The sequence below is a fragment of the Monodelphis domestica genome, chromosome 2, assembly GCF_027887165.1.
Source record: "Monodelphis domestica isolate mMonDom1 chromosome 2, mMonDom1.pri, whole genome shotgun sequence".
Lineage (NCBI taxonomy): Eukaryota > Metazoa > Chordata > Mammalia > Didelphimorphia > Didelphidae > Monodelphis > Monodelphis domestica.
In genome coordinates, this window is record NC_077228.1 from 15,727,443 (window position 1) to 15,740,089 (window position 12,647).

General features: G+C 42.1%; 1 protein-coding gene and 1 long non-coding RNA gene across 9 annotated transcripts in view; one reads left to right on the forward strand and one right to left on the reverse strand.

Moving 5' to 3' along the window:
- The window catches only part of LOC130456830 (uncharacterized), a 7,039-nt gene extending 2,968 nt beyond the window's left edge, over positions 1-4,071 (forward strand). The window contains exons 2-5 of one of the 2 annotated variants that reach the window (XR_008915843.1): positions 767-932; positions 2,228-2,569; positions 3,083-3,174; positions 3,771-4,071. This is a non-coding gene — a long non-coding RNA (uncharacterized LOC130456830). Of the gene's footprint in view, positions 1-766; positions 1,099-2,227; positions 2,570-3,082; positions 3,175-3,770 lie in introns of those variants that run through there. The other variant, XR_008915842.1, reaches the window with a different exon arrangement.
- The window catches only part of NFIA (nuclear factor I A), a 499,453-nt gene that overhangs the window by 169,230 nt on the left and 317,576 nt on the right, over positions 1-12,647 (reverse strand). The gene's annotated exons all lie outside the window — the stretch shown is intronic.

Genomic DNA, 12,647 nt, shown 5'->3' on the forward strand with positions numbered 1-12,647 from the left:
CCACGTGAAGACGTTCTCTCCACCGCTGCAGGTGGCTGCCTGTTTTGGGTGGGTTTTTACAGCTTGTAAATTAGTATTGTGTGGAGTTCTGAGAACTGAGTCACACGGCCAGGGCAGGGGAGCCTCAGCCTAGGAGGGACCCCCAAGTCTCCTCGTCCTGCCTCTGAGGCCAGCCCATGAACACGGACGCCTCTTCCTCTGCTCCTTCATTAGAGGAGAGATTTTTCTTGGAATCGAAAGAGAAATCCTCCGACGTTTCCACCTTTTCCAAACGCCAGAGACGTCTTTAGACAAAACCCACTCTGGTTCCGTCCAGGGTTTCCCTTAAGCAGGTCATTTCCTTTGGTAAAACCAACCATTCCATTGCATGGGGCCTCGGAGTCGTCTGCATCATACCCCAAACAACTCAGGTTAGGCAGGTTCTCTCGGACTTATATTTAGTAAGGGCCGGAGGCAGCCGCCACTGGATTAAGGGAGCTGAGCAGCAAGAATTTCTCCAACAAAGTTTAGGCACCACAGGCAGGCCGTGAGGCCCTGCCTGGCAGCCTGTGCCAAGCCCACGGCGCTCACAAAGGCATTCTGCCCCAGTTTGTGTTCAGAGTTTGCCTTAGAACCGCAGCCACACAATAGCGAGGAAATGCACGGCGAAGGCTGAAAATCCCGGCCTGATCTCTGGCTTTTATTCATCAGGGTTTACATTCCCAGGCTGCGTGCTGCTGCTTGTTCCCCCAGAAGGCCTGAAATCTTTGAAATTCCTTATTTTAAGGTGGCCCTCCTGGAGATGGAGATTCGGAGGACGGCGAGCTCCAGGCAGCAGCGGCCCTCCGAGCTGAGCCGAAGAGATGCTGACAAACGAAAAGGAACGTTTCTAGACAACACACAGAATTGGCATGGCCTGATGAGGAGAGGAACAGCCTTGCTGGCAAGAAGCTGTGAGTTCAAGTTCTACCTGCTGGACACATTTTACCTCTCTGGACTTCTGGCTATTGTTTTTTTTTTTTTAAATTGTAAAAGGAACATAGTAATAACAGTTAACTCTCAGGGCTGCTGTGTGGATGCAACAAAATAATCTTTATAAAGTACTTTGTGAACCTGCAAGCACCATTTAGAGGTTTATTTTGCTGTTTGGGGGTGGAGAGGGGTTTGCAATATGTTTTATTGTTGGAGGTATTTTATTGGTGGTACCTTCTACCAGCACAGGCCAGCAGCTTCTCTGGAAATTAGTCTGAGGGATGCCTGGAGTCTTGAGACTGACTTGTCCAGGCTTTCAAATTCCCGCTTTGTCTAGTCTAGTTAGACTAGAACCTGAGGCCTCCCAACTCTGAGCCCAAATCTTTAACCACATTATAACTTTGCCTCTTATTGTTGTTATTGTCATCCAAGTCCTGTCTCTGACCCATCGTGGATGTATGATCTTGAGAGAGTCATTGGACATCTTGGTGCTCTTGGCCACCCTATGACACTATTACTGAGAAGCTGTTGACTTGTCCTGATAGAAGGGTTTTTCTCATCTAAAAGTTCTCTCCCTCTCCCTCTCCTTCCTCCCTCCCCCTCTCCCTCCCTCCCTCTCTCTCTCCCTCCCTCCCACTCTCTCTCTCTTCCTCTCTCTCTTGCTCTCCCTCCCTCCCTCTCTCTTTCTCTCCCTCCCTCTCTCTCTCCCTCCCTCCCACTCTCTCTCTCTTCCTCTCTCTCTCTCTCTCTCTCTCTCTTCCTCTCTCTCTCTCTCTCTCTCTCTCTCTCTTCCTCTCTCTCTCTCTCTCTCTCTCTTCCTCTCTCTCTCTCTCTCTCTCTCTCTCTCTCTCTCTCTCTCTCTCTCTCTCTCTCTCTCTCTGCCCCTCCCTCCCTTTCTCTCTCTCCCCCTCCTCTCCCTCTCTCTCTCTATATGTATATATATATATAACAAGTTCAGCCCCTTCCCCAATTACTATTACATTTTTTTAAATCCTGCAAACATAAAGTAACAACTTAAAACAACACACCACTCTTATTTTCTGTCTCAGAATCAATACTAAGTATCAGTTTAAAGGCAGAAGAATGTTAAGGGCCAGGCAATGGGGGGGTGGCATGAGGGGTAAGTGACTTGCTCAGGGTCACACAGCTAGAAAGTATCCACCTAGCAGCCCCTAGAAAGACACTTTAAAAAGAGGTGGGGAGGTGATGCCAGCAGATCTGCTGAAGTCTTCTAATCCTATGCCACAACCCATCAGCCTGGATTCCTTTCCATCAGGACAAAAAAAGGACTCTGCAATATATACATCAAAGCTTCTGCAAATGGCTGAGAAACCCGGATTGCACCCTCTGCTTATTATTCACAAATCAACTGGTAAATGGGAAATGAAGCCCAAGGAGTGGCGCAGGATCTGCCAAGCTGTAGCTACCATAATTACTAAGAAGACCCAAGCGGATTAATATTTCATTCTCAAGAACAATAGTTAAATCATAAAAATGCCTTTTTGGGAAACAAGCCCCCGATCCAAGAGCTCTATTTGACTGTAGAATGAGTCAAAGAAGGGCTTGTCTTCTCCTCCCCCAAATGGAAAATTTCACTAATTCCAAATTCCGACCTTAGGTGAGCATTAAAAAGCTTCTCAGTGGGAAGGCTGATTAGATATTCTGAGTGCCCACCCAGTTGGCTTTTCAAATAATGCTTCAAAGAAATACAGGCAAAACATATACTTTGGTTAAGTATATCGTATAGGAAGTCAGATTGCTAAATGATCTGGTTTTCGCCCCAATTCTGAACCTTCTGTTCAAAAGCATTTGGGTAGGTGATTGAAAATGAGGGAGAGATCCTTTTTAATTTAGCCTAAAATGGCTTAAAAAAATAACTCATTCATTGAAGTCGTGCTCAATGAAGCCCCAATTAGGGAACAGATTTAAATTCCCCAGATTCAGTCACACTTACTGGGGGGCTTCCAGGGGGAGGGGGGGCTTGAAGGAGTTTTCTTGGAGATGTGAAAACATAAAGTCATGTTCTTTGATGAACATTTAGTAAAAGCAGCTCACTTCCTTTACCCTCTATGATATCAGCTGTTATTATGGAAAATGCCATTCTATAGCTGTGAAATCTCATTTCATGCAGGGATTGCACATCTATCCCCCTTTCTTAAAAGGCAGGAAAGAAAAAAAGTTGGACTTGCCTAGGGACTCATAACCTTGCAGAGGTGTGCAAAGGTAAGGGAGAAAAGCTCTCTCTCTCTCTCTCTCTCTCTCTCTCTCTGTCTCTCCTCTCTCTCTCTCTGTCCTCTCTTTCTCTCTGTCTCTCCTCTCTCTGTCTCTGCCTCTCCTCTCTTTCTCTCTGTCTCTCTCTCCCTCTGTCTCTGTCTCTCCTCTCTCTCTCTCTCTCTCTCTGTCTGTCTGTCTGTCTGTCTCTCTCTGTCTCTCCTCTCTCTGTCTCTGTCTCTCCCCTCTCTCTCTCTGTCTCTGTCTCTCCTCTCTCTCTCTCTCTGTCTTTGTCTCTCCTCTCTCTCTCTCTCTCATTCTATCTCTCATCCTCTCTGTCTCTCCCTCTCTCTATCCATTTCTCTCTCTCTCTCTCTTTCTCTCTCTCTCTCTCTCTCTCTCTCATCTCTCTCTCATTCTATCTCTCATCCTCTCTGTCTCTCCTGTCTCTCTCTGTCTCTCTTCTCTCTCCATCCATTTCTCTCTGTCTCTCATTCTCTCTGTCTCTCCCTCTCAAACACACACACACACACACACACACACACACACACACACACACACACACACAAGCCCACTTGAACCTCCTGCCTTCTTTTCCCTTCTAACAGCATGGAAGAAACAAAGTCAGTTTCATTGATGAGAACCTGAATTGGTATCTATAAATGATGTGAGCCTTTTCTAGTAGGAGATCAAGGAATTCTTCACACTGGACTATCAGAGGAGTGCCCATCCTCACAATATTCCCTGATGTCAGGCGACCACAATTTGAAAGACTTCAGCACCTGAAGGTCCCATCAGAATAAGCTTCCTAAGAGAGTTTTGCAGTTGGGATTCACTCATGAAATTTGCAAAAAGATTTTCCCTTCCTCTCTCCTCCTCTCCCAGATTAAAGGCCCTTATTTATGAAAAGCTAAAATGCCTTCACTCATCACCTCTGCCTCATGGCTTCTTCATGCCAGCTTAAATCCCACCTTCTGCAGGAGACTTTTCTTAGTCCTTCACTCTCTGACTCTCCTCTCAACTCTGGGCCCCTTAAGATCACTTTTCATTATATTGTTTATATCTTACATGTACATAATTCTTTCCATCTTGTCTCCTCCGATAGAATGTAAGCTCCTAGGGGGCAGCGGGGTAGCTCAGTGGATTGAGAGCCAGGCCTAGAGACAGGAGGTCCTAAGTTCAAATCTGGCCTCAGACACTTCCCAGTTGTGTGACCCTGGGCAAGTCACTTGACCCCCATTGCCTGCCCTTGCCACTCTTCTGTCTTGGAGCCAATACACAGTATTGATTCCAAGATGGAAGGTAAGGGTTTAAAAAAAAAAAGAATGAAAGCTCCTAGAGGGCAGGAACTGTGTATCCATAATCCTTAGCACAGTGCCTGGCACATAAGCACATTTCTTAATACATGTTTCTTGACCATCTGTCAGGGAATTTTATATTTGATCTTTGAAGTAATCAGGAGCTACTGTCTGATGGTAAAAAAGGAGTTTTAAAATATTTTTATATTTATTTATTATATACATTTATAGATAGTATTTATATTTATATTTTATTATATGTGATATATAATAAGGAGACTTTGAGAAATTATGATTCAAAAAAAGTCATTTAACTTCTCAGTGCTACAAGCAGCTCTGAGATGATAAGTTTAAATGGGTTCTATGGTAGAGGGAATTCCCATCCCCTAGAAAAAATGAAATTGCAAACCAAACCAAACCAAAGAACTTGTAGATATGAATATGTAGATCCACATGCATTTTCCTACACATGTGGCTAGCACTCATCATGGTCAAAGAAAAGTCAAACGCACTCTACTCACTCTAATCCCTGATGTTTTGTCACACAGACTACTGAGTTTCACAGACTTATCTGTATTTAGGAATCTCTTCCTAGGAAGGAACTGCCTAAATAACAGGGATGGAGACATGCCTAAGACAGATAATGTTGGTGGGCTGTTTAAATTCATTAGCTATGATTATCGTTTGGGTCTTGGGATAACTGGCTATGCCAAGATGCTCTCTGCCATAGTGGTCCATGGAAGGCTTGGTTGAAAACAAATACTGGACGAAAAATATGGCCCTTGATGAGGTGCAGAGAGCTAATGATCCCAACCATATCAACAGAGCCTCCAGAATGGCCCATCCTGCTCTTTCTATCTCCCATTTTGTAAAGCCTGGGCTTCGTGCCAGGATGCCCTTTTCACCTCGTTAAGGTCCCTGGTTTCATTCAAAATTCCATTCAAGGGACACCTACTATAAGAGGTCATTCTTGAGTCCCCCAGTGGTTGGTGCCCTCCTTCCCCTCCCCATTTTGAAATTATGATCTTTATCATATATGTATACATGCATATATAATATTTAGTTATCTATAAACATGCTGTGTCCACTAATAGAATATAAGCTCCTTCAGGGCAAGGGCCATTTCACTTTTGCCCTCTTATCCCCAGTACTGATGACAGTAGGGGGCATTTGACTTTTCCTATATTTTTTTCTTAAGTTAGCTGATTGTTTTACTTCTATTTTTAATTTTTTTTCCTGACTGGGTGGATTAGGACAGGTCCATATAAGGAATTGGAGGGTAGTAATTGAGGATAATCTTTGTAAAATGTCATTTGTTACTTGGGTATCTGATTTGTATAAGTTTGTATTTGGAGACAATTGTAATATCCAGGCTCGCCAGTTAAGGTAGACCAGGGCTCTTCCAAAAGACTTTTCATTTGGGGAGTTCATACAGTAGATTTGATAAATCCCTCTGAATTGAACTAAAAGATAATCATAAATACACAGTCCTTTCTTCTGGGGTCAGTGAAGTGGTGAGGTATGTCAAACACTGGTCTGAAGGCAGGAAGACATGAGTTAAAACAAACCTGGCCTCAAACATCTACTAGCTGTGCCATCCTACGCAACTCACTTCCATGCTGTTTGCCTCAGTTTCTTCATATGAAAAATGGGGAGTAAAATTGCACCTATTTCTCTCTTAGTCGTTGTAAGGAATATAACAAATGACACATATAAAGCACTTTGCAAACCATGTGTATAAATGCTAATTGTTTTGTTATCAGGCAGAGTAGAAGTAGTAGTGGTGGTATCTCAGATATTATGTTGGGGCACCATATTTTAGAAAGGACTTCTGGCAAACTGGCATACTTTACAGAAAAGATTCTGAGAAGCAGAGATGAAGATGGAATGAATTCCAGATGTGGGGGATGGTTTGTGAGAATAAACAGAAAGAAATCGAACACCAATTCAAGACACGACAAGCCATATGGTTGGGTCCTGTGGTCTTTGAGATGTCAATGGGAGATATGACAAGGAAGTCTGGAGGCATGGTAGACGGACTGCTTGACTTGGGAGTTAAGAAGATCTGAGTTCAAATCTTGCCTACGACACAATAGCTATGTGACCCCTGGGTAATCCACTAGCCTTTCATCATCAGATTCCTCAGATGTAAAGTATGTCATTTGTCACTTGGGTATCTGATAACAGCACTTAACTCAGAGAGTTATTGTAAGATAATTAAGAGAGACACATCACAAATGTTAAAGTATTATACAAATGCTGGTTGGAATTATTATGACTCTGAGGTTGAGATGCCCTATGGATTGATTACTAGAGACGAGACTGCGGCTCAGGAGAGAGTTGCGAACTGGATATATAGTCTTGGGAATGAATTGTCTGGACATGATTACGAAACCCACAGAAGTGTGTGAGATCCCTAGCAGATGCCCAATTGTAGCCTGGTATGAAAATAGCCAAAGAGCAGCATGCTGGGGTCTGGGTTTGAGTCGATATCAAGAAATTTCCCCAAGCAGGAATCTGGGTGGTTGAAGCTAAATGATTGATCAGAGGTGGAGGACAAATGGAGAAGGAATAGAATCAAGATGATGGCCTTGGTGTGAATGGCAAGACCAGGAAGCTACTGATTCGAGGACAAAGTGGTTAGTTACAGGCTCCAGGCATCAAAGGGAGGAAAATTAGGCCAGGGGAGGCAGGGGGAATTCAGCGGGAGGGAGAAACAGAGGGAGGGAGGGGAATTTTAGAGTTCAAGAACCAAGAATTAGTATTTGTATATATGGTCTATCTGTACTTCAAGGATTAAAGGATCATGGATTAAAGACAAGAAGGGACTATATAGGGTGTTTAGCCCAGACTCCTCCATTTAAAGATGATACAAATTGGAGGTCAAGGAGGGGAAGTAGCCTCCTGCCTAAAGGCACAGCATGGCAGAGTCCTCTGACTTCAAATTAAATGCTCTTTCTAGCACATCCCTCTTCCTGACCTCCAAACACAAGCTTCTCAAGACAGGATCTGCATCCTATCCAACTTTGTATCCCATATAGTGCTTAACACATGGTCTCAGGCTCAATTAATATTTGTTGAATGAATAAAGGATCCCCTTCACATCTGCTCATAATCATAAATGCAATGGGCAACAGAACCTTTGAGGAGGTTCTTTTTATGTCTAGCATCTGGGAAGAGGCAGGGGAGAGGAAGAGGGCAGTGAACCACATATAAGTAACAAATCAAGGGAGTTTGAGAAGCCTATGTGGAGGTCTTCTGTATTTGGTCAATAATTGTTGCACAATAATAACTCATATTTGTAAGGCACCTTCCCCCAGCAATCTTAGAAGGGAGGGAGTACAGCTAGTTATCATTATATCCATTTTTCAGAGGAAGAAACTGAGACTCTCAGAGGGGAAGGGATTTTCTCAGCTGTTGCCCATATATCTAGGCAGAGATTCCCATCCAGATTTTTGATGGCAGAACTGGATATGCCATGCACTATGACATACTCATTAAGACATACAGGAGATGAGGATGAGATGAGTCAATTGAGTCCAAAGGCTGCCATCTACCAGGCTTTGCCCATTTTTTTTAAACTACCCATCAATAAGGGAAGAGTATTTGATTAAACCAACACTGATCATCCAATGACTTCACAAAAACAGAGCTAACAATGACAATGATAGGATCAAACATGTAGAGTTGGAAGGGATCTTGGACACCATTTAGTCTCCTCCATTTACAGATGAAGATACCGAGGCAAAAAGAAAAATGCCCCATAGCTAGTAAGGAGAGAATTTGAAGCCAAATCTTTCTGACCCCATCTCAATGCCTTTTCCACTAGACCATTCTTCCTCTTGACTTCAATGGATCTCATCACTGATTAGTATTCCCTCATGGATGCCCATCTTGTGCAACTTTTATCTGGGTCTTCCCATCATGGGAACCCTCAATACGCTGTCGGACTTCTTCTAGAGGTCTGATGCTAACTGGTCTATCCCTCCAAGCATTTCATCATGGCCTCCCTGAGTCATCTCTATGCTATGTCACCCTTTAAACAGTTTCCTCAATTAGGCAAAACATTAACTTAATTCCTTAATTGTTCATCTTTTGGGATATTAGGAACTGTACCCTTTTTTAAAAGCTTCTACCTCCAGGAGACAACTCTTTTTAAGCAGGCAGCTCCTTAACACACTAAAATCTAAGGCTTTATTAATCTTGAGCTGGAAGAAACCTTAGAGATTATATAGTTGTGCCTCTCTTCTACCAAAAGAGGAAGTTGAGGCATGGAGACTTAAGGGTCTTGCCCAAAGTGATCCTGTAGGTATCAGAGAAGGAATATGAACTCCAGTATTTTGTCTCTATATTCAGGGCTATTTCCAGGGCACCATCTCACCTCCATTTGGCTCCCACAGAGAAACATATGACTCAGGGATCCAAAAACGACTTTTGCAATTAAAAATAAAACTTGTGCTGACTTTTAAGAGAAAGCTCACCAATAATTAGGCTAATAAAAAAAGTAGTTTTTGGAACTTGATGGAAATATTTTTCTAGAAGTTATTTTGTATTATTGAGTTGTAAAAAATAAAATATGAAGAACTTCAAGAAACAGCAGAAGGAAGGAAGAGAGAGGAGAAAACAATACACACCCGACTCCAAAAACATAAACAACAACATCCAATGGCAGTCAAAGAAGGGCGAATTGTGATGAATAATTTTGGTCCCAGAGAACTGATAAGCAAATAAAGCTTCCTCCTCTCAGAGGAGAGGTAAGGTGGGCACTGCAGAGACGGAATGCTGTCCGTACACTGTCTTTGCTTGAGTCTATGGTTGTTGCTGATTTCATTTCATTGTTGCTCAGGAGGGTGGGATGGGGAATCAAGGAAAAATATATATAATTCAAGAACAAAAGTCAATAACTATTTTTAAAAAGACAAAGCAAAAGGATCTTACTGAAAGAACAAAAGCCAGTTTTATTGTTTTAACTGGCATTAATGGAATTCACATGTTTTAAATTAACCTTTTTAATTGAAAAGCATTTTACACTGAATTTCATGGTTTTTTATGTTTCCCCCAAAATAGGAATTCTTTTAACATTTGGACAAGCACAGTCTGCCAATCTGTGGATGAACCAGCTCATTTGTGAATGAGCCCAGGCCTGTAAATGAAGTTTTACCTATATCAATTAGGGGCGGGTAGGTGATATAGTGGATAGACTTCTGGGCCTGGAGTTAGGAAGTCTCTTCCTCTTGAGTTCAAATCTGGTCTCAGACACTAGCTATGTGACCCTGGGCAAGTCATTTGACTTCCCTTCCTTCCATTTCCTTATCTATAAAATGATCTGGAGAAGGAAATGGCCAACCACTCCAGTTTTCTGTGCTAAGAAAACTCTAAATGAGGTCCCAAAGAGTCAGACATGCCTGAAAAATAATCTCACAATAACTGAATCTACAAAAGTAAAGAGTAGTAGAAAAGGAGGAAGGCAACTTATCATCTCTGACTCCACGAGAAAATCCTAACTTGACATGAAGAGCCATTTAGTTGGTTGGCATGAGACCTCTGCCTACTTATACAACCAAAGAGAGACAACCTTAAGTTTCTCTATTCATACCTTTTCAGCACAAATTCACTGAGCTATGAAGCAATCAGAGCTCAGCTTTTGGAAATGATCTTTGATCTGGGCCATGAAACATAAGGGCAGAAAGGAAAATGCCTAGAGATCAAGTAAAGGACTTCCTAAATCTAATGGAACCACTGATTTTGCGTTATCACGGAATATATACTATAAACTTGGCAAGGAATGGGGGGGGGGGGAATGTCAAGATGTTTACCTCATAGATCATCAATTTAGAGTAGAAAGGACCTTCTCCAAGGCAATCCAGTCCAAACTCTTCTCCTATTTTATAGATTAGGAAACTAAGACCCAGAACAGTGAAATGACTTGCCCACTGGTCACAAGGGCAAGGTCAGAGGATCACCTGGTATCAAGTGTTTTTGTGGTAATCCAGTTCAACTCTTTTTTGATTCTTTTTTTTTTAAACCCTCACCTTCCGTCTTGGAGTCAATACTGTGTATTGGCTCCAAGGCAGAAGAGTGGTAAGGGCTAGGCAATGGGGGTGAAGTGACTTGCCCAGGGTCACACAGCTGGGAAGTGTCTGAGGCCAGATTTGAACCTAGGACCTCCCATTTCTGGGTCTGGCTCCTCTTTTTTGATTCTTGAGGAAACTGAGGTCCATATATAGGTTAAATTACCCAAAGTCACAAAGGTAGCAAATGGCAGAGACAGGATGCGACCCCAGTCCACTATTTGTCCCCCTCTTCCATCTGGCGTCTTACACAGAAAGGGATGGCTGCCATTTTCCCCCCTTAAATTTGTGAAATGCACAAAGTGAAGAAAAGAACCAAAGGTTCTGCATTGTCAGATGCATGATCTATGGATTTATTGTTTTCTTTCTCCAAGAATTTCAATGCAATTGGCTAAGATCTACATGTACAAAACAGAGAAGCCATTTTCAGTTAGCACTGGCTAGAGCTGTTGCTCCTTTTTTATCTAAAAAGTGAGTGGCTGTTCACTATAATTAGTAAGGAATATAGCATATACTACTACGCTTTGAATGAGACTCATTGGACTAAATACATCACTATACATAATGCAATGCAATATAATCAATGAAGAAGTATGTTTAAAGCACCTACTATGTGCCAGTCTGAGGACTAGGAGCTAGGAACATGAGTACAATGAATGAAACCAGCCCTCCTTGCTGAGGGAAATCCTAGAGAGAATATATGATGAAAAAGAATGAATGAACAAACACAAATATATACGGAAAAGTTTAGGGTAAGGCATTTGGGAGGGAGGAGTCATGATTAGAGAAAGCAAGCAGAGGTTGCATCTTACAGGAAGAGAGGGCCTCTAGAAGGACCAGAAGTATGGAATAAAGACCTAATAGAAAAAGATCAAAAGACAATCCATCCCAGGCACCAAATCCTGTCCATCAAGTAGCTTCAGAATTTGTGTGAATTTGCATTCACACAAAGTTTTTAAAGAAGTGATAGAAATTTTTTTTGTGGAATGAGACAATTTTTTTGTGGAATATCACAGGTTGAATTAGACCAATGGCTCTCAAGTATAGTCACCCAGGGGATCCCTGAGACCTTTCAAGGATCCAGGAGGATTATTGTTTTCAGAACAATATTTTCATTTCTCTTCTATTAAAAATACTATTAGCTATAATCACAGCCTTCATAATCCTACTCATTACTGACTTGCTTTCCCAACTTTGTATTTGTGCGAGGCTGGACTTTTTTCATATACTTTAACCGAAACAACTTATCACAACAGATTGAAAGCAGAAGCAGATAGGAGAATCCAGCTGTCTTCTATTAAGCCAATTTGCAAAAATATGTAAAACAATGCTAGTCTTCTCACTAAGTTTTTTGTCTTGGAAAAAAGTGATTTTTCACAAAAATATCATCGTGGTTTGAACATGTAATGGATTAAAGATCGGTCCTTTAAGATAATCAATAAATATTCTAAACATTTATTCATTTTAATTTCTAATCCAGTAAATATTGATAGATGTAACCCACATAAACAAATACTCTTTGGTGGGGGAAAGGGGGAGGGAGGGTTGTCTGGAATTTTTAAGAGTGCAAAAAGGTCTCGAGACCAAAAAGTTTGAGAAGCGCTGAATTCGATCAGTCATGTCATGTTAAGGACAAAGGAAGAACACTTTTAAGACGCTAAAATCATGTAATACAATTCTAGGCTCCATCTCTCTTGTGGAGAAAAAAGTCGGATGGGGGTGATTGAAAGAGAAAAGGGCCAATATTTGACAACAGAAATCGGTGTCACCTTTTAACTGCCATGGTCATGGATGACTGCCCTTTGACCCTGGGAGATTATGGGGGATTTCAATGACAACAGCTGGAAGTGAGCATGTGTGAATAGAGAACACAGATCTGAGCCGTCCTACAAAAGGGCCCACAATCCCTCCCCAGATCCGAGTGTTGATTCAAAATTGTTTCCTGGTCTTGGCTTAATAGAGCGTGATAATGAAAGTTTCTTTAACCCTTCCAGCCTACAACAGCATCGGCAGCTCCCTTCCACCCCAAGCACGCCCGCTTTTCCAATCTACATCTCTGCATTTCTCATGTGGCCCCGGGAAAACACGCCACTTTTCTCAGGCAAGAATGCAAATT